Source organism: Callorhinchus milii, unplaced genomic scaffold (assembly GCF_018977255.1).
Source record: "Callorhinchus milii isolate IMCB2004 unplaced genomic scaffold, IMCB_Cmil_1.0 Scaffold2, whole genome shotgun sequence".
NCBI lineage: Eukaryota > Metazoa > Chordata > Chondrichthyes > Chimaeriformes > Callorhinchidae > Callorhinchus > Callorhinchus milii.
The window spans coordinates 5,809,687-5,827,755 of NW_024704743.1; the positions used below are offsets into that span (position 1 = coordinate 5,809,687).

Genomic DNA, 18,069 nt, shown 5'->3' on the forward strand with positions numbered 1-18,069 from the left:
GAGGGGAGGTAAATTTCATAATCAGAAATGATGAGAGTTAAACCCAGATCCCTTCTGCCCTTTCAGGTTGTTGTTAAAGATCCTGTTACACTACTGGGGAAAAAAGAAGCATGTTTTTCCCTGGGTCCAGGCAATCAAACCCCCAAACAAAGTTGGTCTTTAACTTTCAAATGCAAGAGCAGTGAAAATATCGAGCCACTAATAGGATTACGCTTGAAAGAGCCAGCACACACACAATGGGCCGAAAGACCTTCTTCTATGCTATGAATTTCTATATTCAAGGTTTTTTTTTTGTGGGACATTGCTGTGAGTAAATAGACTGCAGAGTCCACCTCTGCTTCTAGAAACACACTGACTACAATTGACAGAAAACTTTAAATTCAACATTGTAGGCGCTGTATAAAAGCGCAAGGATTATTTATTAGTAATATAACTAAATATGTTTCCAGAAGGTGACATAAAAATGTCTTTTATCCACCAAGGAATATAAAGATTTGCAATGTATATTCAGAACTTTTGCATACTTCCGTAATTGTGAATCAACAGGAAACACCCTGGCCACAAAGAGAAGTGCATGAAGTTAAATTATCAGTCAACCACTTGGGGTTACAAAAAAAATACAGTCTACCAAAACAGATTTGAAAATTACCTTGAAGCCCGGAAAACAAACAAGGTAAGTGCCAATACATTTTGAATAATATTTCTAGTAGCGAGAATTTTTTTTAAAAAACAAAATAATCTTGAATTTTGAAATGTAGCCGAGCACATGAAGACAGGTGCATGCCCTGCAGGTCTCAATTGAGTCCCATGCTGACTAAAATTTATTCAGATCTCTATTTAACTCAAAGGTTAAAGGTTTAGAATAGCTGACAAATGTGGGTCAAACTCGGAGGACGTACCGTGGAACCTTTACTTTTTGCGCCAGCATTTGTTTGCACAATGTCTCAAAACTCAGTTTGCTGCCTTATATTTTCACTCAAATCACATTGGACTGCACTTGCCTATTCTATATTAACAAATGTAGACATTACTTCCACCCTGCCAAATACGGTATTGGAGGCAGAGTCTATTGTGGGTTTCAAAAGAAATTAGACAGTTATTTGAAGGATAGAGACTTAAAGGGTATGGGGAATAGAGTGGGACAGAGGGATTGAATGAACAGCCTGTTCTGAGAGCCAGTGCAGACACGAGGAGCCAAATGGCCTTCTTCTGCACTTTAAATTTAAATGATTCTATGTTCGAATTTAAACAACCCCATTTAATTTAAGGCAAACATTTCTGAGCCACAAGAACAGCAACAATATTGGGCGAGCGATAAATGCCGGTTATACAGTATATGTTTTCATGCTGTCATTAGAAATATGTTCATAACCACAATTGCCCAGAACTTAAACATTGTGGTTGTTTGGGTCCAAATTTATTTTCTACTTCTTCCTTATTACATTAATGAGGATGTCAAACATTTCTCTTATTCAAGAGTTTTATTCATACTCTCTGGAACAACTTCCTTCCAAGAGTCCCATTGCCTCACTTCTCCTACCCCAGTTTTAAAGTTAGCCTTAAAAAGTTTATGATTGTTCTTGCATCTCTCGTCGCTCCCCCACCCCTTCCCAAACCCGATCCGCCTGAGTTCCCCCCTCCTCCCCTGTCTGTTGTGTGAATCACCTGGAGATGCCCTTCCGTTGTTTTTGTTGTATTCAAGGTTCTTTACTGTGGAGTTCCTACTATAACCATAGCCTTCAATCGGAGGAAAAGTGATAGTGCAGTGTGAATACCACAATTAACAACAAACAATCCTGTGAACGATGTTTAAAATTATCCAAGCCTAGTTGGAGGTTACTTGCTAGTTAATCCTTAAAAGAGTTGAATTGCAAAGTTGTGGCTGTTCATTATTATGAGAACATAGAAATTATTGGTGAAGTTAAGAGTTTTATACTTTGTGAAAACCCATGGCATTTCCTTCAACCAGAACTATATTGAAAGGTGCTTTACAAATGTAATTTTGTATTGTATTGTATTGTATTGTATTGTATTGTATTGTATAGAGCCAGTCTCTTTCCTTATGTCGTTGAGCACAAATGCAGCTTTTTGCTTTCCCAGATGAATTCTAGGCTCATTTCTGCCCCACCTGTGAGTGTGTATGTTGGCACACACCACGTGTAAATACTTCTGGGATGTCCGTGTGAAACATTGCCTGCATGAAATTGTGGAGTGGCCGATTTAGATCCCCTGTTGAGATGATAAACTGTAGAGAAATGAAATATAAACCATTTATTGGCATGCAGTGAGTGAATAACTGCAGTAAACAGGCCAAAGAGGAGGACAAGAATACATCATCCGACTAGAATGTACGGATCCCATTCCTGGTTCCTGTCTTCAATGGAGAGATCAAATATGTTCCGTGCCAAAAAGCACACCGTTATACGGTATTATGAACTGATGTTAGAGATCAGCCAGGCTCATTTGGTGACTCTTGCTCAGAGCCAGATTAAGGGATCGTGGGGCCTTAAACCAAATCACATTTGGGGCCCTTTGACCTTCGCCAGCTAAATATACGACAATGACCTTATGATACTTTCTTGCGTGACTTCGTAGTTGCTGGCTTTTGCCTGGCTCCCTCCCTTGCCTCCTTCAATACAATATAAAATAATATTTGTATAGCGCTTTTCACATCGGGAGGATGTCCCAAGGCACTGGATGGTCAGGGATTTGGACCCGAGCAGTTGGGATTCAAGGCACGTCTCAAGACCCTCATCTTCGACTGCGCCTTAGGTCACCTCCTACCCCTGCCCTCCATGCTCTCCACCCCTCCTGATCCCAACCCCCATGCTCGGGTCCAAGCCCCTGATTGTCCAGGGCTTTTTGGATGTTCTCCCGACATGAAAGGCGCTCTACACATATCATTTATTGTTGTTGTTGTTGGTGCAAACATGTCAACTACATGATCATATCATGCTCAATAGACAGGATTGTGAGCGGATTCAATCTCTCCTGGGTCATTGCAGATCCGAGTGTGTTTTTGAATGAGGCTCATATTTGAGAACCAGAGTTCCAGTGTTACTGGTAGTTATAAGCACATACGAAGAGCAACTGCCACGTCAGGAAATGTTGATTCCACCCATGATTCTATTGCATCTACTTCTGCATTTTTCGCGGCATTTTCTCCGACTTATTATCTGATACAAAATATCCAAATTTGCACAAGTTCGTCCACACTGTCTGCATCAGTATCTTCTTTCAGCGACACTCAGATAATCTCCGTTGCTGCTAGACATGGCTCCTGGGCTCCAGCGGCCTCTGACCTCCCCTGACCTCCTTGGAGACGTGACGCAGACCTCCAGCCCCACCCCTCTCGCTGCCACTCACCGCCCAACCTCACCCAGGCTGCGCGAGGTGCCAGGCAACGCGGTGAGTGACAGCAAGAGGGGGGGGGTTGGGACTGTAGGTGCGAGTCATACCTCCAGCTCTGCCTCCCTTCCCGTATCTCTCCACACAGCCTCATTGGGGAGAGCAATGGGAAGAGAGGCTCAGCCCAGGAGGTCCGTACCTCACAGCGAACGCAGACGAAACCCTCGTCCACACCTGCGTCGCGTCCCGGCTGGACTACTCCAATGCCCTCCTCGCTGGTCTCCCCAGCTCCACTCTACACAAAATACAACTGATCCAGAACTCCAGAACGCTGCTCGGATACTCACCCCCATCACACCAGTCCTTGCCAGGCTCCACTGGCTCCCAATTGCTGAATGGATCGATTTCAAGATCCTCTCACTTGTTTTAAAATCCCTTCATGCCCGCGCATCTCCCTACCTATCGGATTTGCTTAGCCCCCCCCCCCCTCCCCCCCCACTCCCCCACCAGCTGCCTCCGCTCGGCCGGTTCCAGCCTCCTGGCCGTGCCTTCAGCCACTATGCCCCGAAACTCTGGAACACTCTCCTTCCCTCCACACCTTCAAATCCCGCCTAAAGACCTTCCTTTTTAATCGTGCTTACGGTCACCTCCACCCTTCCCCCTCCCCCTGGCCACTGTGAAGTGTTCCGGGACACTACCTAGTGCAGGGCGCTATATAAATGCAAGTTTTTATTGTTGTTCTTCCATGTCGGTGACTTTGAACTCGCAGTGCAGACTAACACTCCAGTGCAATGCTGGAGAAAGATCTGCATCATCGAACATGCTATCCTTCAAATGAGACTCTTAACCGAGGTCCTGTCTGCCTGTTCAGGTGGATGTTAAAAAATCCCACTGCACTGTTCGAAAAGAGAAGGGAGATTCTTCCAGTATCCCGGCCAACAATCTTCTGGATAGAATTGATAATTAATTTCATTTCCAATTTGTGGGACATTGCTGTGTTCAGATTGGCTGCCACGTTTGCCGACAGATATTTGGTCGATCCTCTTTCCAGTAAATTTGTAAAGTGCTTAGAAGTGTTTCACGAATATGCAATATTTATAATCGCTGTAGTTAGGTTTCAACTTCTGATTCAAAAGGTTATGAGTTACACAAGACTTGGAACACATGCAACCCGGACTATGAGCTCAAAGTCCCAATATGGTTTGCTTTTGTGTTCAATTATTTTGATCCTTCAGAGAGTGTGCTAAGTATTTTTTTTGTTCATTTTAAGAACTATTTTCTGCACGAGTGTCGTAGGTGAGTGGTAAAAGTTTGGCTCTTCTTGAGGTAAACATTCAGAAAACATTATTGCAAATTTGAGGTTGGAGCTTCTGTCCAACCTGAGAAGAAAATTACCCCCAAGGTTAATTTAAGGAATATTTTACCCGTAAATTGTAGAAAAGGGACACTAGCCATTTAAAAAGGCTGTGAGACACCGTAGGACCCTTTGCAAAATAAGTATTTTGTCAATATTATTAAATAAGATTTTAAAAATGACCAAAGGTAAAACTCAGTTTAATGTCTGTCCACTCTTTGAGCCCACAAGAGTTTTATTTCTTCAAATACTGGTGTCAAATAGGAATTGTGTAGAACCTTTCATGCTACAGGTGTCTAAACACCAAGACAAAGTACAAATGCACAGGTTCAAAGTTTAGAACAAGATAAAAGGTGTCCCCTGCCTTTCTGGTTGTTGTGACCTTGTTGTACAGATTCAGAACATGACTGCTCTGCGCACAATAGCACCTTGGATTAAATGATTTATTGCTTCAACTCGGTCAGCTCATGTTCAATTTACTAACCATAGAAAAGAGGAACTGTTTTTCTCAGCAGGAATTGTGATAAACGTCCATTTGGTGACATTTTAAAACAGTTCATTTTAAGGCAGATCTAAGCTTTTTTGTTAACAAAATACACAGTCACGCCATTTTACAGTATATTCTGTGAAGTGCTTTGAGTTGTCTCAACGACGTGATAAGGTGCTTTATCAAATGCAAGGAATATTATTATTATCTCTTTGGCAACGCCATTGATCACTTTTCGATTATTCCATTTCTTGCTTAGTTCCACTTCTCCCTTTGTTAAGTCCAATACTTTGAAATGCTATTTTATATAAATGGCCCTACATAATGTGAATTGTTACTTATGGCTCTTTTTGATGCCGTTTTATACAAAAAAACTTATACTCTCATCCAAACAGAACTAAGAGAGAGTCAGATAGATAGTTGGGAGGTAAGAGTATTAATATTAATTCTTGCATTAGAAATAGCCCCTATAATGTCAAAACGTCTTAAAACACGTCACAGGTAATTGCAGTCAAAGGAAGTAACTTTGTATTACACGGTAGTTAAACAAACATGGTAGTTAATTGCACACAAAAGGGTCCCACAAAGAGCTATGAAGTGAATAACCAATTTATTTGCAGGATTCAAGGCCTGAACACTGAGAGAAACTCTTCTACTCTAATAGTGTTATGAGATTTTTAACATCTGCCTGTTCAGCCAGACAGGACCATGTATTGTTTCATCCAAAGGCGACATCTTGGACAATGTAGTGGTTTCCTCAATAATTCATTGGAGTTTCGGCTGGAATGTGTGTTCAAAGTCCTGACATGGTGCTTGAGAGTGCTAACAACTGAGCAAGCTGACACCTATTTAAGGGAATGGAGAGAAGATGCAGAAATAATGAGCTGAGTGGCCCCCTCCTGGGCTGAAAATATCCATGTGTCTATGATTCTGAAAGTCATTAGAGAGATAAACAGATGCCATCAATTAATGAACTGGGTTCCCTACAGCCTATGAAATTCACGACCAAAGCACAGCGATGGATTTCTGCATTTGTCAGTCATCCAATGGACCAAAATAATGAAATGTCAGGCTTGATGGACTGAATGGCCTCTTCCTGCTCCTGCATTGCTAGAACAAAAGCTTGGTTACTAATGTGAGCAGTTGTTGGATAATAATAATAATAATAATAATAATAATCCTTTGCATGCCTTATCACATCATCAAGAACGTCTCAAAGTGCTTCACAGAATATACTGTAAAATAAATTGACTATATATTTTGTGGGAGAAACGGGGGAGTCAATTGCGCACAGCAGTGTCCCACAAACAGTCGTGGATTGAGTGACCAAATTATTATTATTATTATTTTTGACATTTTTAAACTATTATTACTCCCGGAAAAGCAACCACCAATCATAATAATAATAATCCTAGCATTTGTCATAGCAGCTTATCACATTGTTGAGGGGTCTCCAATTGCTTCACATAATATACTGTAAAGTGAATTGACGGTGTATTTTGCAGAGGAAGAGCTTTGCTCAGTGAATGCGTGTGACGTAAGGAAACTTGTTTAACGTTTATTCTTGAACGTTAATCTTGTGATATACTTCCCTAATGCCTTTGATGGTAAATGCATCACGGGTGTCCGACCGCAAACCACAAAATTGCCAGATTTAATCCCTTACCAATGCTGAGTTAGTTCATCTCAGTCGGAACAATGGTGAAGTTGCTTAGACATCAGATCTAATATTACATCCAAACAGCACTCATGCAGTGTTTTGTAATGCCTCAAAACCCAGTGCCACTCTTGCACAACTAATAGGACATACTTCCCTTAAACATTACATTTATACTACCTGACAAGATCTCATTCAGAAGACGGCACCTCTGACAATGCAGCGCACGCACAGTACCACAGGTGGAGTCATGTAGCATATTGGTTAGAGCACTCGCCTCGTAAGCGATAGGACGTGGGTTCGTTTCCTGGTGGGGCGAAACGTTAGGCAAGTTTCCTTACTCCACACGCCTCTGTAAACCTAACAGTAAGTAGGAACCCAGTTGTCAGTCGATTGGCGGATCACTTTTCTAGGGGGAATAATCCCTTAAATAAAACTCAATAAAAAATAATAATTTGGGTCACTGAATCCACAGCTGTTTGTGGGACAATGCTGTGCACAATTGGCTGCCGCATTTCACCCATAAAATATACAGTCGATTGACTGTACAGTATATCCTGTGAAGCGCTTTGAGACGTCTTGAAGTCATGATATGGCACTATATCAAATGCAAGCATTATCATATATATTATTAGTACTGCATTGGTCTATGAGCTTCTAGTTTGATCAAGAGACGAGAGTGTTTTCAATCAAGGCAAAGAGACAGGCAAAGAGATGAGGAGCTGTCAGGCATAGTGCTGCCTGGGGTAAGAATGATCTAGTTTAATGTTACGAAAACACACTAGTTTGTTGCTCCGTATGTCTGACTCTAATTAAACGAACTCACAAGTTCCCACTTCTGATTATAGGAATGTGCATGTGTGCAGAAAAGCGAGGATGTGATCAAGCAGAGCTGTGCTACCACCCATGGTTGACTGTCCTTTACTGGTTTCCTTTGATGGATGTGGACAAGTACAGTGATGGTTATACATTTTACGCAAGAGTAGATATATAAAAAGAATTATCTGTAAAATAAAAAATGCTTGAAAATTTCTACAGGACTTCCCTTCTAGCATGCAATCCTGAGCAGAATTGTTTAATTCCTTTTGGAGGAATGCCTTCAAAATCAATAGCAGCTGCTTGGAATTTCATGTAGTTGATCACAAACTACAGTATGCTAGTGAAGTGGTAGTGACTGCATTGTGATATTAGTCCAGTTGCCCTTCAACTGTCTCCAACTCAGAGCAGTTGATAATATACATCAACTCATTGTGGAGTCTTGTAGCTCAGTGGTTAGAGCACTCGCTTTGCAAGTGAGAGACCTGAGTTCAATTCCCGGCAGAGGCGAAACCTTGGGCAAGTTTCCTTACTCCACACACCTAATAATAATCCCTCCAAAACCAAAAACAATAATAAATTGGTCATTTTCAATCTACGACTGTTTGTGGGACATTGATGGGCGCAATTGGCTGCCACGTTCGCCCACAGATATACAGTCAATTCACTTTACAGTTTATTCTGTGAAGCGCTTTGAGACGTCTAGAAGACGTGAAAAGCACTATATCAAAATGCAAGGATTATTATTATTATAAGGTCTGGAGGTTCAAGTGGATGTTAAAGATCCTATGGTACTGTTCGAAAAGAGAAAAGAGTTTATTCTGGTGTCCTGGCCAACAAATCCCCCAAATAAAATTAGTCACTCACTCCAAGGTTGTTTATTACTGCCGCATGTCGCCCACAAAATAGACAGTCAAACCACTTTACAATACAACCCGTGAAGCGCTTTGAGACAAATCGATGATGTGTTAAAGCGTGTATCAAATGCAAGGATTATTATTATATTATCTCCCAATGCTTAGCTACCACAGGACCTCTCCTGTGAAATCCTTCGAGATATTTTCCTGCGTGTGAGTGAAAGTGCGAGTTGTTGTAATAAAGTATAGAATGATAATTTACCCAATGCTCTGTACACAATGCATCAATCAAGAGGTGAAATTCTAGGTATTTAGGAGTCAGTAATGATTTCATGTAAGGTAGGATTTCAAATTCCCAAATGTCATGTGGATAAATTAAGACCATGTTGTTTCTATGCTTCTAGATAAAATGAAAGGTATTAAGCATGACAGTTTAAAAGTAACGTTAGAATTATGATTAATGAAAGCTGTTAGAAGTTGTTTTGATATTGGGCTGCCAACTGTTACCATCAAACATATGGTTGGAAGTTCCACCTGCAAATAATCTGACTCGTATGGTATGACCCAGTCACCCCTTGACTCTGCCACTGTGGTTTTGACAAAACCGCCCGTTCTGCCCATTGAACTAATAATAATAATTGGCTAAAACTGTTGGATAATAATAATAATCATCATCATCCTTACATTTAGTATAGTAACTTTTACATGAGGGGAACGTCTCAAAGCGCTTCATGGGATATACTGCAAAGTGGAGTGTGCTTTTGGGGGCAAACGAGGTAACCAATTTGTGCACAGCAATGTCCCACAATCAGCCATTGGAGTGAGTGACCAATTTTATTTTGGGGAATTGTACATACTGAAGGAGAAAGGAATAGAAGGATATGGGAGAGGGGAATAGGAGAATATAACAGGAGGATATAGGAGAGGGGAATAGGTGCGGTGGAACTCATGTGGAGTATAAATAACCAACACAGATTAGCTGGGCTGAATGGCTTGTTTCTGTGGTGTAATGTTCTATGTTGTCACTTTAAATTGAAATTTTTAAGTGCAGTGTTTAAAATTACATTTTAAAATGGCATTTTTTCTTGTTTAAGTTTGTTTTAATTCATAAAGCAAATGCAGTCAGTGGGTTTAGTATTCAGGCTGGTGTGGTCTGAAACAAGCCCTTGAAAGCTCTCAAAGTCAAAGTAAACCACAACAATCATCTTTTTACTATCAGTGCTTAAGAAAAAGTCTAACTCAGCAAGATTCTTAGTGAGTTTTACAATGTAAACAAAAGACAACATATGTAATAAGGAAATTATTATGATTGAGTAGGCAACTGTTACATCAACAATGAGGTATCATGGTGAAAAAAACAATGTCTCATAACATATTCAATGGATATTATTAGGATATGAAAAGAAAGATGATCTGGCGATTTTATAAAACGTTTACAAAGCTTTTACAATGCAATAACTCCTGCATGCATGTTCGTAACTCATTGCAAACTTTGTAACTAGTTAATGGTAATATTTGAACATGATATTTATAATATAATATAATATAATATCTGAGCAGTTACACCAAGCTGCCAAAATAAATTCCACTCTGCTCTGAACAATAAAGCAATGTAAGCTCTGTCCCGACTAAATCACAGCTACCGTAGAACCATATAAATATACAGCACAGCGGAAGGCCATCCAGCCCATTATTTTGGTTGGTGTTTGTTCCTTGACAAAGCCTTACTCCATTTCCAATTCGTTCCTCTTACCTCGTACACTCCAATATCCTTCCTCTGCAATGCGCTTGTAAAATTCTTTATCAAGTGACTCCAATTGACTCTACTCTAACAGCCTGAGCTGGAAAATCAATCCATACTCTGACCACTCTCTGGGAGAAGTTTTTTCCAAATCTCTCCTTTTACTCCGTTAGATACAATCTTGAATTCATGCCCTGTTGCCCTTGATTATCCTACCAGTGTAAAATAGGTTTCTGGATTAATTCCCTCAACCCCTTTTATTATCTCAAATAACCTTCTTTGTTCTAATGGGAGAGCTCCTAATCTCTCTTGTCTTGTTTTACAGTTTATCCTTTCATCTCTGGTATCATCCTTGTGAACTTGCACTGTATCTTGTCCATTTCTGTAATATCCTTTCTTGGTGCACACAATATTCCATCTGTGCACACAATATTCCATCTGTGCCCTCAATGTATTATACATAGCTCTCATCACTTCCTTATTCTTTTGAATGGTTTGGAATATTAATAGCCTTCCCTATCTGTAATCCCACTTTCAATGAATTACTTGGGGAGTCCTGTAGCTCAGTGGTTAGAGCACTGATAATAATCCCTCAAAAAAAAATTGACTGTTTGTGGGACACTGCTGTGCGCAATTGGCTGTCACATTTCACCCATAAATATACAGTCAATTCATTTTACAGTCTATTCTGTGAAGCGCTTTAAGACGTCTAGAAGACATGAAAAGCGCTATATCAAATGCAAGGATTATTATTATTATTATTATCATTATTATTACTTGCCTCACAAGTGAGAGATCTGGGTTTGATTCCCAGGCAGGACAAAATGTTGGGCAAGTTTCCTTACTCCACACGCCTCTGCGTACCCAGCAGTAAGTAGGAACCCGGTTGTTAGTCAATTGGTGGATCGCTTTTCTGAGTGTAATAATTCCTTCAAAAATAAACACTATTATTAATAAATTGGTCACTTCGATCCATGACTGTTTGTGGGACAACAACAACAAAATTATATTTGTATTGCGCCTTTCACGTTGGGAGGATATCTCAAGGCGCTAGACAGTCAATGTTTCGGACCCGAGCTGGGGGGTCGGGATTGAGGGGTTGGCGGGCCGCGGAGAAGCAGGGTGATCAAAAGCACGGTCGAAGAGGAGGGTCTTGAGATGGGTCTTGAAGGAGGCAAGGGAGAGGGCAAGGTGAAGGGACTGCGGGATGGCGTTCCAGAGGGTATGGGCAGAGTGGCAGAAGACCCACCAATGGGGTCGGGGGACGTGACGCATGCCAGAGCATGCAGTGTAGACACTGCTGTGCGCAATTAGCTGTTGCGTTTTGCCCACAAAATATACAGTCAATTCACTCTACAGTATATTCTGTGAAGCGCTTTGAGATGTCTCGAACACGTGATAAAGCACTATATGAAATGCAAGGATTATTATTATTATTATTAACCATTACCCTGTAGCTGACTGCTTTTTATAGCATTTGTCTAGTTTCCTCTTGAAGGCCAATATGGATTTTGCCTCTCTACCACTCCTGTTTGCTTGTTTACTAATTATCTTAACTTGCTGCCCTCTGGTTACTGACTCACAAACCAGTGGAAGTAATTTCTCCCTATTGACTCTATCAAAAACCCTCATAATTTAAACACCTGTATCAGGTCACCCCTCAACCTTCTTTGTTCCAGAGAAAAGAGTTACATAAGAACATAAGAAATAGGAGCAGGAGTAGGCCATTCGGCCCCTCGAGCCTGCCCCGCCATTTAATAAGATCGTGGCTAATCTTCTAACCTAATTCCATTTACCTGCCCTATCCCCATATCCCTTAATCCCTTTCGTTTTTAAAAATCTATTGATCTCAGTCGTGAATATGTTCAATGACTGAGCATCCACAGCCTTCTGGGGTAGAGAATTCCATAAATTCACTACCCTCTGAGTGAAGAAATGTTTTCTCAACTCAGTTCTAAAAGGCTGACCTATAATCCTGAGACTATAACCCCTAGTTTTACATTCTCCAACCAAGAGAAACAGTCTCACTATCTACCCTGTCAAGACCCTTAAAAATCTTATAGGTTTCCATAAGATCATCTCTAATTCTTCTATATTCTAGAGAATATAGTCCTAGTCTACTCAACTTCTCCTCGTAGGTCAACCCCTCATCCCAGGGACCAACCTAGTGAACCTTTCTTAGATAAGGAGACCAAAACTGCACACAATATTCCAGGTGCGGTCTCACCAAGGTCCTATACAATTGCAGTAAGACTTCCCTACTCTTGTACTCTGACCCCTTTGCAATAAACATTAACATGCTATTAGCCTTCCTAATTGCTGCTGTACCTGCATACTAACTTTATGTGATTGGTGTACAAGGACACCTAAATCCCTCTGAATATTAACACTATCTCGTCTCTCCCCCTCTAAAAAATGATCTGCTTGTCTATTTTTTCTACCTAGGTGAATAACTTCACACTTCCCCACATTATACTCCATCTGCCACCTCCTTGCCCACTCAGTTAACCTGTCTATATCCCTTTGCATCCTCCTTGTGTCCTCCTCACAGCTTACTTTCCCTCCTACCTTTGTATCATCTGCGAATTGAGATACACGAAGCTCTATTTCCTCATCTAATTAATTGATGTAGACTAAACAGTTGCGGCCCAAGCACTGATCCTTACGGCACTCCACTAGTCACAACCTGCCAGTCTGAGAAGGCCCCGTTTATCCCCACTCTCTGTTTTCTGCCTGTTAACCACTCTGCGATCCAACCTAATATATTACCCTTAATTCCATGCGCCCTAATCCTATGTAACAATCTTTTCATGTGGCACTTTATCGAATACCTTCTGAAAACCTAAGTACACTATATCCATTGGTTCCTCCCTATCTAACCTGCTAGTTACATCTTCAAAAAATTCTTAAAAGATTTGTTAAACACGATTTCCCTTTCATAAAGCCGCGTTCACTCTGCCTAATCATATTAATAATAATCCTTGCATTTATGACTGTCTAAGTGCCCCACAATGGCATCCCTAATTATAGACTCTAGAATTTTCCTTATCACCGATGTCAGGCTAATTGGTCTATAGCTCCCCATTTTTTTTCCCCCACCCTTCTTAAATAGCGGTGTTATGTTTGCGATCATCCAATCAACAGGAACCATTCCAGAATCCAGGGAATTCTGGAAAATCAAAAACAATGCATCCACTATCTCTGCAGCCACCTCTTTTAAAACCCTAGAATGCAGGCCATCAAGTCCAGGGGATTTATTAGTTTTTAGTCCCATCAATTTCTCTTTACTGATATTAATTTCTTTAAGTTCCGCACTAACATTAGTCTCTTGGTTCCCCACTATTTCTGGTAAGTTTTTAGTATCTTCCAACGCGAAGACAGAAGCAAAGTATTTGTTATTGACTCTGCTATTTCTTTATTCCCCATTATAATTTCTCCTGTCTCTGCCTGTAAGGGACCCACATTTACTTTTGTTAATCTCGTCCTCTTTATATACTTGTAAAAGCTCTTACAATCTGTCTTTATTGCTAGTTTATTCTCATATTCCATTTTCTCCTTCTTAATCAGTTTCTTGGTTATCCTTTGCTGATCTCTAAAGCCCTCCCAATCCTCAGGTTTACAACTCTTTTTGGCAATATTATAGGCCTCTTCTTTTAATTTTATACTTTCCTTAACTTCTCTAGTTAGCCATGGTTGAACCACTTTTCCTGTGGAATTTTTATTTCTCAAGGGAATACGCGTTCATTGGGAATTATCTAATATATCTTTGAACGTTTGCCATTGCTTGGCTACCGTCATATCTTTTAAACTATTTTCCCAGTTTATTTTAACCAAATCGTCCCTCATACCTGCAAAGTTGGCTTTATTTAAGTTTAAGACCCGTGTTTCAAACTTAACTACATCACTCTCTCAAACTTGATATTAAATTCCATCATATTATGGTCATTCTGCCCTAGAGGAGCTTTAACGTCAAGATTACTGATTAGCCTTGCTTTGTTACACAATACAAAGTCGAGCATAGCGTGTTCCCTGTTTGGTTCCTCAGCATACTGTTTTAGAAAACTACCTCTAATGCAGTTCCAGTTCCTTCAGTCTCTACTCTTAGGCCAAACCACTCATCCCCAATATTATCCTCGTAAACTAATACAGCAACTGTGGGAATTGCAATGTCAGAGTTTCTCAATGGAGATTCAGTCATGGTAACTGGCTCAGAACACATAATTGTGGAAGTTATGGAAAGGTCATCGTTGTTAGCATCAGTGTTGTCTGAGCATGCAGAGCTGCAGTCAGGCTGTAGTCCAATATCCACTACTCCATCCCAATCCTTCCTCACTCATTCTTGCAATGCGTAGAATGTCATGGGACAGAAGGCCATTCAGCCATTGAGTCTGTCTTGAGATTCAAATAAAGAAATATCCATTTAGTTTCACTCCCTGCCTTTTCTCCTTGCAGAATCCCTGCATTTGACATCAAATATCTCAAAGCCCTTCATGGGATTATACTGTAAAGTGTGGTGACTGGGTATTCGTAGGCAAATGCAGCAGACAATTTACATACAGCAATGCCCCACAAACAGCTTGTACTTTGAATTGTGAATTTGGCTGGCACTGAGCCCTGAATCCAGTTCTTAGAAATGTATTGCAAACCAACGAATAGTTTGGACCAGTGGTTTTAAAATCCTTTCTTTTAAACAAAACCATAAGGAAATATAACTTTCAGATGGTGTTTAGCCCTAACATGGGGTGTACCTACTGTGATCTGGACTGAGATGAAATGAACTGCAATAGAAAAACTGCAGCTAAAAATTAATCTGAAAGTTATAACTTAGTACAGACGGGATTTCAAGGAGGATAAAAGGAAAAAGCAGAAGTGAGCAGCCTCGTTGGGTAGATTTGGGGAAATAGAAATATTTTATGTTTTTTGGTTCTCTTTTCTCAGGTAATCTGTAGCAAAAATAACAGGGGTCGTTGCTTTGGCAACTGTAGAAAATCAGTATTCTATTATAATATTTAATTAGTAATATTTAACAACAACAACTTGCATTGACAATAGTGCTCTTCATGCAGGGTAGCGTTTCAGAGGACTTGAACATTACTTTCCAGCAAGATGGCCGGCCTTCAGATCAGGCATTAAACAGAGGTCCCACCCGTCTGTCCAGGCAGATGTTAAAGATCCCATGGCACCATTCACAAAGAAAAGGGAGTTTCTCCCAGTGTCTTGGCCAACAATCCTCCAGATAAAATTGAACATTTACTTCATGGCTGTCCATGGGATATTGCTGTGCACAAAATTGGCTGCCTCATTTGCCTATAAATGCATAGTCACTGCATCTTACAGTAAGCCTGTGAAGTGCTTTAACACATCTTGCTGATGTGAAAGGCGCAATAGCAAATGCAAGAATTATGATTATTATTAATAATAAAGAGCAAAAAAATTGAGCATAGTTATACTAAATACTATGACAAACCAAGTCTTGTTTTTAGTTTTGGAATCAATCTTCGTTCACCAAGCTTCCCTATGGAATATTGAAGGTAGCCCATCAATAATTACAATAAAATAATCTTTGCATTTGATATAGTGCCTTTCACGTCAAAACAAGATAAAGCACTTCAGAGGATATTACAAGAGCAATGGCAGTGTATTTTGAAGATAATGCAGTTGTCAACAATTTCAACACAGTAGTCAACACAGCAATTTCCCACAAACAGACATGAAATAAATTTTATCCATGAGATTGTTGGCCAGGACTCGGGGAGAAATTTCCTCTTCATTTCAAATAGTACCATGGGAACCATGCTGCCTAGTTACATTTCTCTTTAATTTTGTTAGGAAGCTTGAGTATATAATAATAATGTGAGGGACATCCTAAAAGTAACGCCTCCTTGCTATTTTCGCAAAATTCTTTAATTGTTAACTTACAAAACTTAACATACAATAATAGTCCTTGCATTTGATATGGCGCTTTATCACATCTTCGAGACGTCTCAAAGCGCTTCACAGAATATATTGTAAAGTGAATTGTCTGTATATTTTGTGGGTGAAAAGTAGAGGCAAAAGAAGATTTTTTAAATACACCAGTGCACTTAATTTTCCACAAAGTAAGCCTCACAATCTACACAATTGTGCCACTGTGGAACCAGTGTCAGTGTGTCATTACAGTAAAATGATGTGCAAATGGCCTCTCTGGTTTCCTTGTGAAACACAATTAACATTCGTGGAACCCACCGAGCACAAACTTTAGCGTAACCAAGGTTACCAATAATCACCTCTATAATAATAATAATAATAATCTTTGCATTTGATATAGCGCCTTATCATGTCTTCAAGACTTCTCAAAGTGTTTCACAGAATATACTGTAAAGTGAATTGAAAGTGAATTGGCGAAACATGGCAGCCAATTACGCACAGAGGTGTCCCACAAATAGTCATGGATTGAGTGACCAATGTATTATTTCTTATTATCAGGCATGTGGAGTAAGGAAACTTCCTTTCCTTTCTCAAATTTCGCCCTCCCGGGAATCGAACATTCTCACTTGCGAGCTGAGTGCCCTAACTGCTGAGCTACAGTTCTCCATGGTTGAGTTACTCAATAAAGAGGAATATTCTCTTCCTGTTCTTATGTTCTTAATCAACAAATAAATAGTGGTCAGAAGGAATTATTACCACCAGAAAAGCGATTCGCCAATCGACTAACAACGGTGCCCTGTGTCTCCATTTAGTTAGAAGTAAACAAAACTTTCACAGCAGGGATGAGATATGTAAAAGTATCTTTTGCATTTTTTTCCGTTACTGTACCATTTATCATTCTTCACTAAATAAATAGGAGGCATTACTTTTATCGTGTGTCCCTCGTAATAATCCTTACATATGGTATCCTGCGTTTCATGTCAGGTAGGCATCTTAACACATCATTTTATTGTAAAAATAATGATTGCTGCAGCACATTTATGCACAGCAATATCCCACAAAAATGTGAATGGCCAATTTTATTTGGGGAATTGTTGTCCAAGGCACAGAGAAGAACTCCCTTCCCTTTTCGAATAGTGTCATGGGATCTTTAATGTCCATTCAAACAGGCGTACAGGACTTCAGTTTGATGTCATTTTTTGGTCAGCTGGGTATCTGACACATGCGGAAATCCATCACCATGCTTAAGAGTATCCGAACCAAACAGAGTTCCATGCATCCCACCTATACCTGGAAATTCCTGGATGAAATGTGTTGGAATTGGAATGGAATGCATATTCTCTCCCTGGAAGGACACATCCTGCTTTACCTAATCCCAGATAGTATTAAACACAGGTTGGCAAGAGCCAAGACTTGGGGACCCCAGTGTTTGCATTGGGATACTGAATGAGTCTAAAATCACATAGCTTGCCATTGAGAATGCTGCCTGGCAAGCTTTCCTGCTGTTTGTCCAGTTAGGACAACTCTCGGGCTTTGGCTTGCAGGGTTAATGGGAGCTGAGTGGGAAGACATCAAACTGAAGTCCTGTACGCCTGGCACCAGTTACTGGTCTACCTTTCCAAGTCCTGCCAATGAGCCAGCCTGACCGGGCCCTGGAATACTGCGAACACACCTACCAGGAACTGGACTAATGAGATCACCACAGAAGGCTGGCTCAGTTCTGATCTTCCATTGCCAAACATGTCACCTTGGAGCCAGCTCAGCTCCAAGAAGACCCTGCTTACCCCACAAAGAGAATAGTCCGTATAGCATACCCCAACCCAATATGAAAAATGAAGAGTCCGCAGAAATTGCAAGCGAAGGGGATTAGACCTGATAGCAACAGTAGGCAAACTAGCACAA

At 40.4% G+C, this 18,069-nt stretch overlaps 1 protein-coding gene across 1 annotated transcript in view; it reads left to right on the forward strand.

The window, feature by feature from the left end:
* Positions 1-566: 566 nt before the first annotated feature.
* Positions 567-18,069, forward strand: part of LOC103183600 (amyloid beta (A4) precursor protein-binding, family B, member 1 interacting protein) — an 88,868-nt gene continuing 71,365 nt past the window's right edge. Inside the window, exon 1 of the mRNA XM_007901173.2 lies at positions 567-673. The gene's annotated coding sequence lies outside the window, so the exon portion shown is untranslated. The remainder of the gene's footprint in view (positions 674-18,069) is intronic.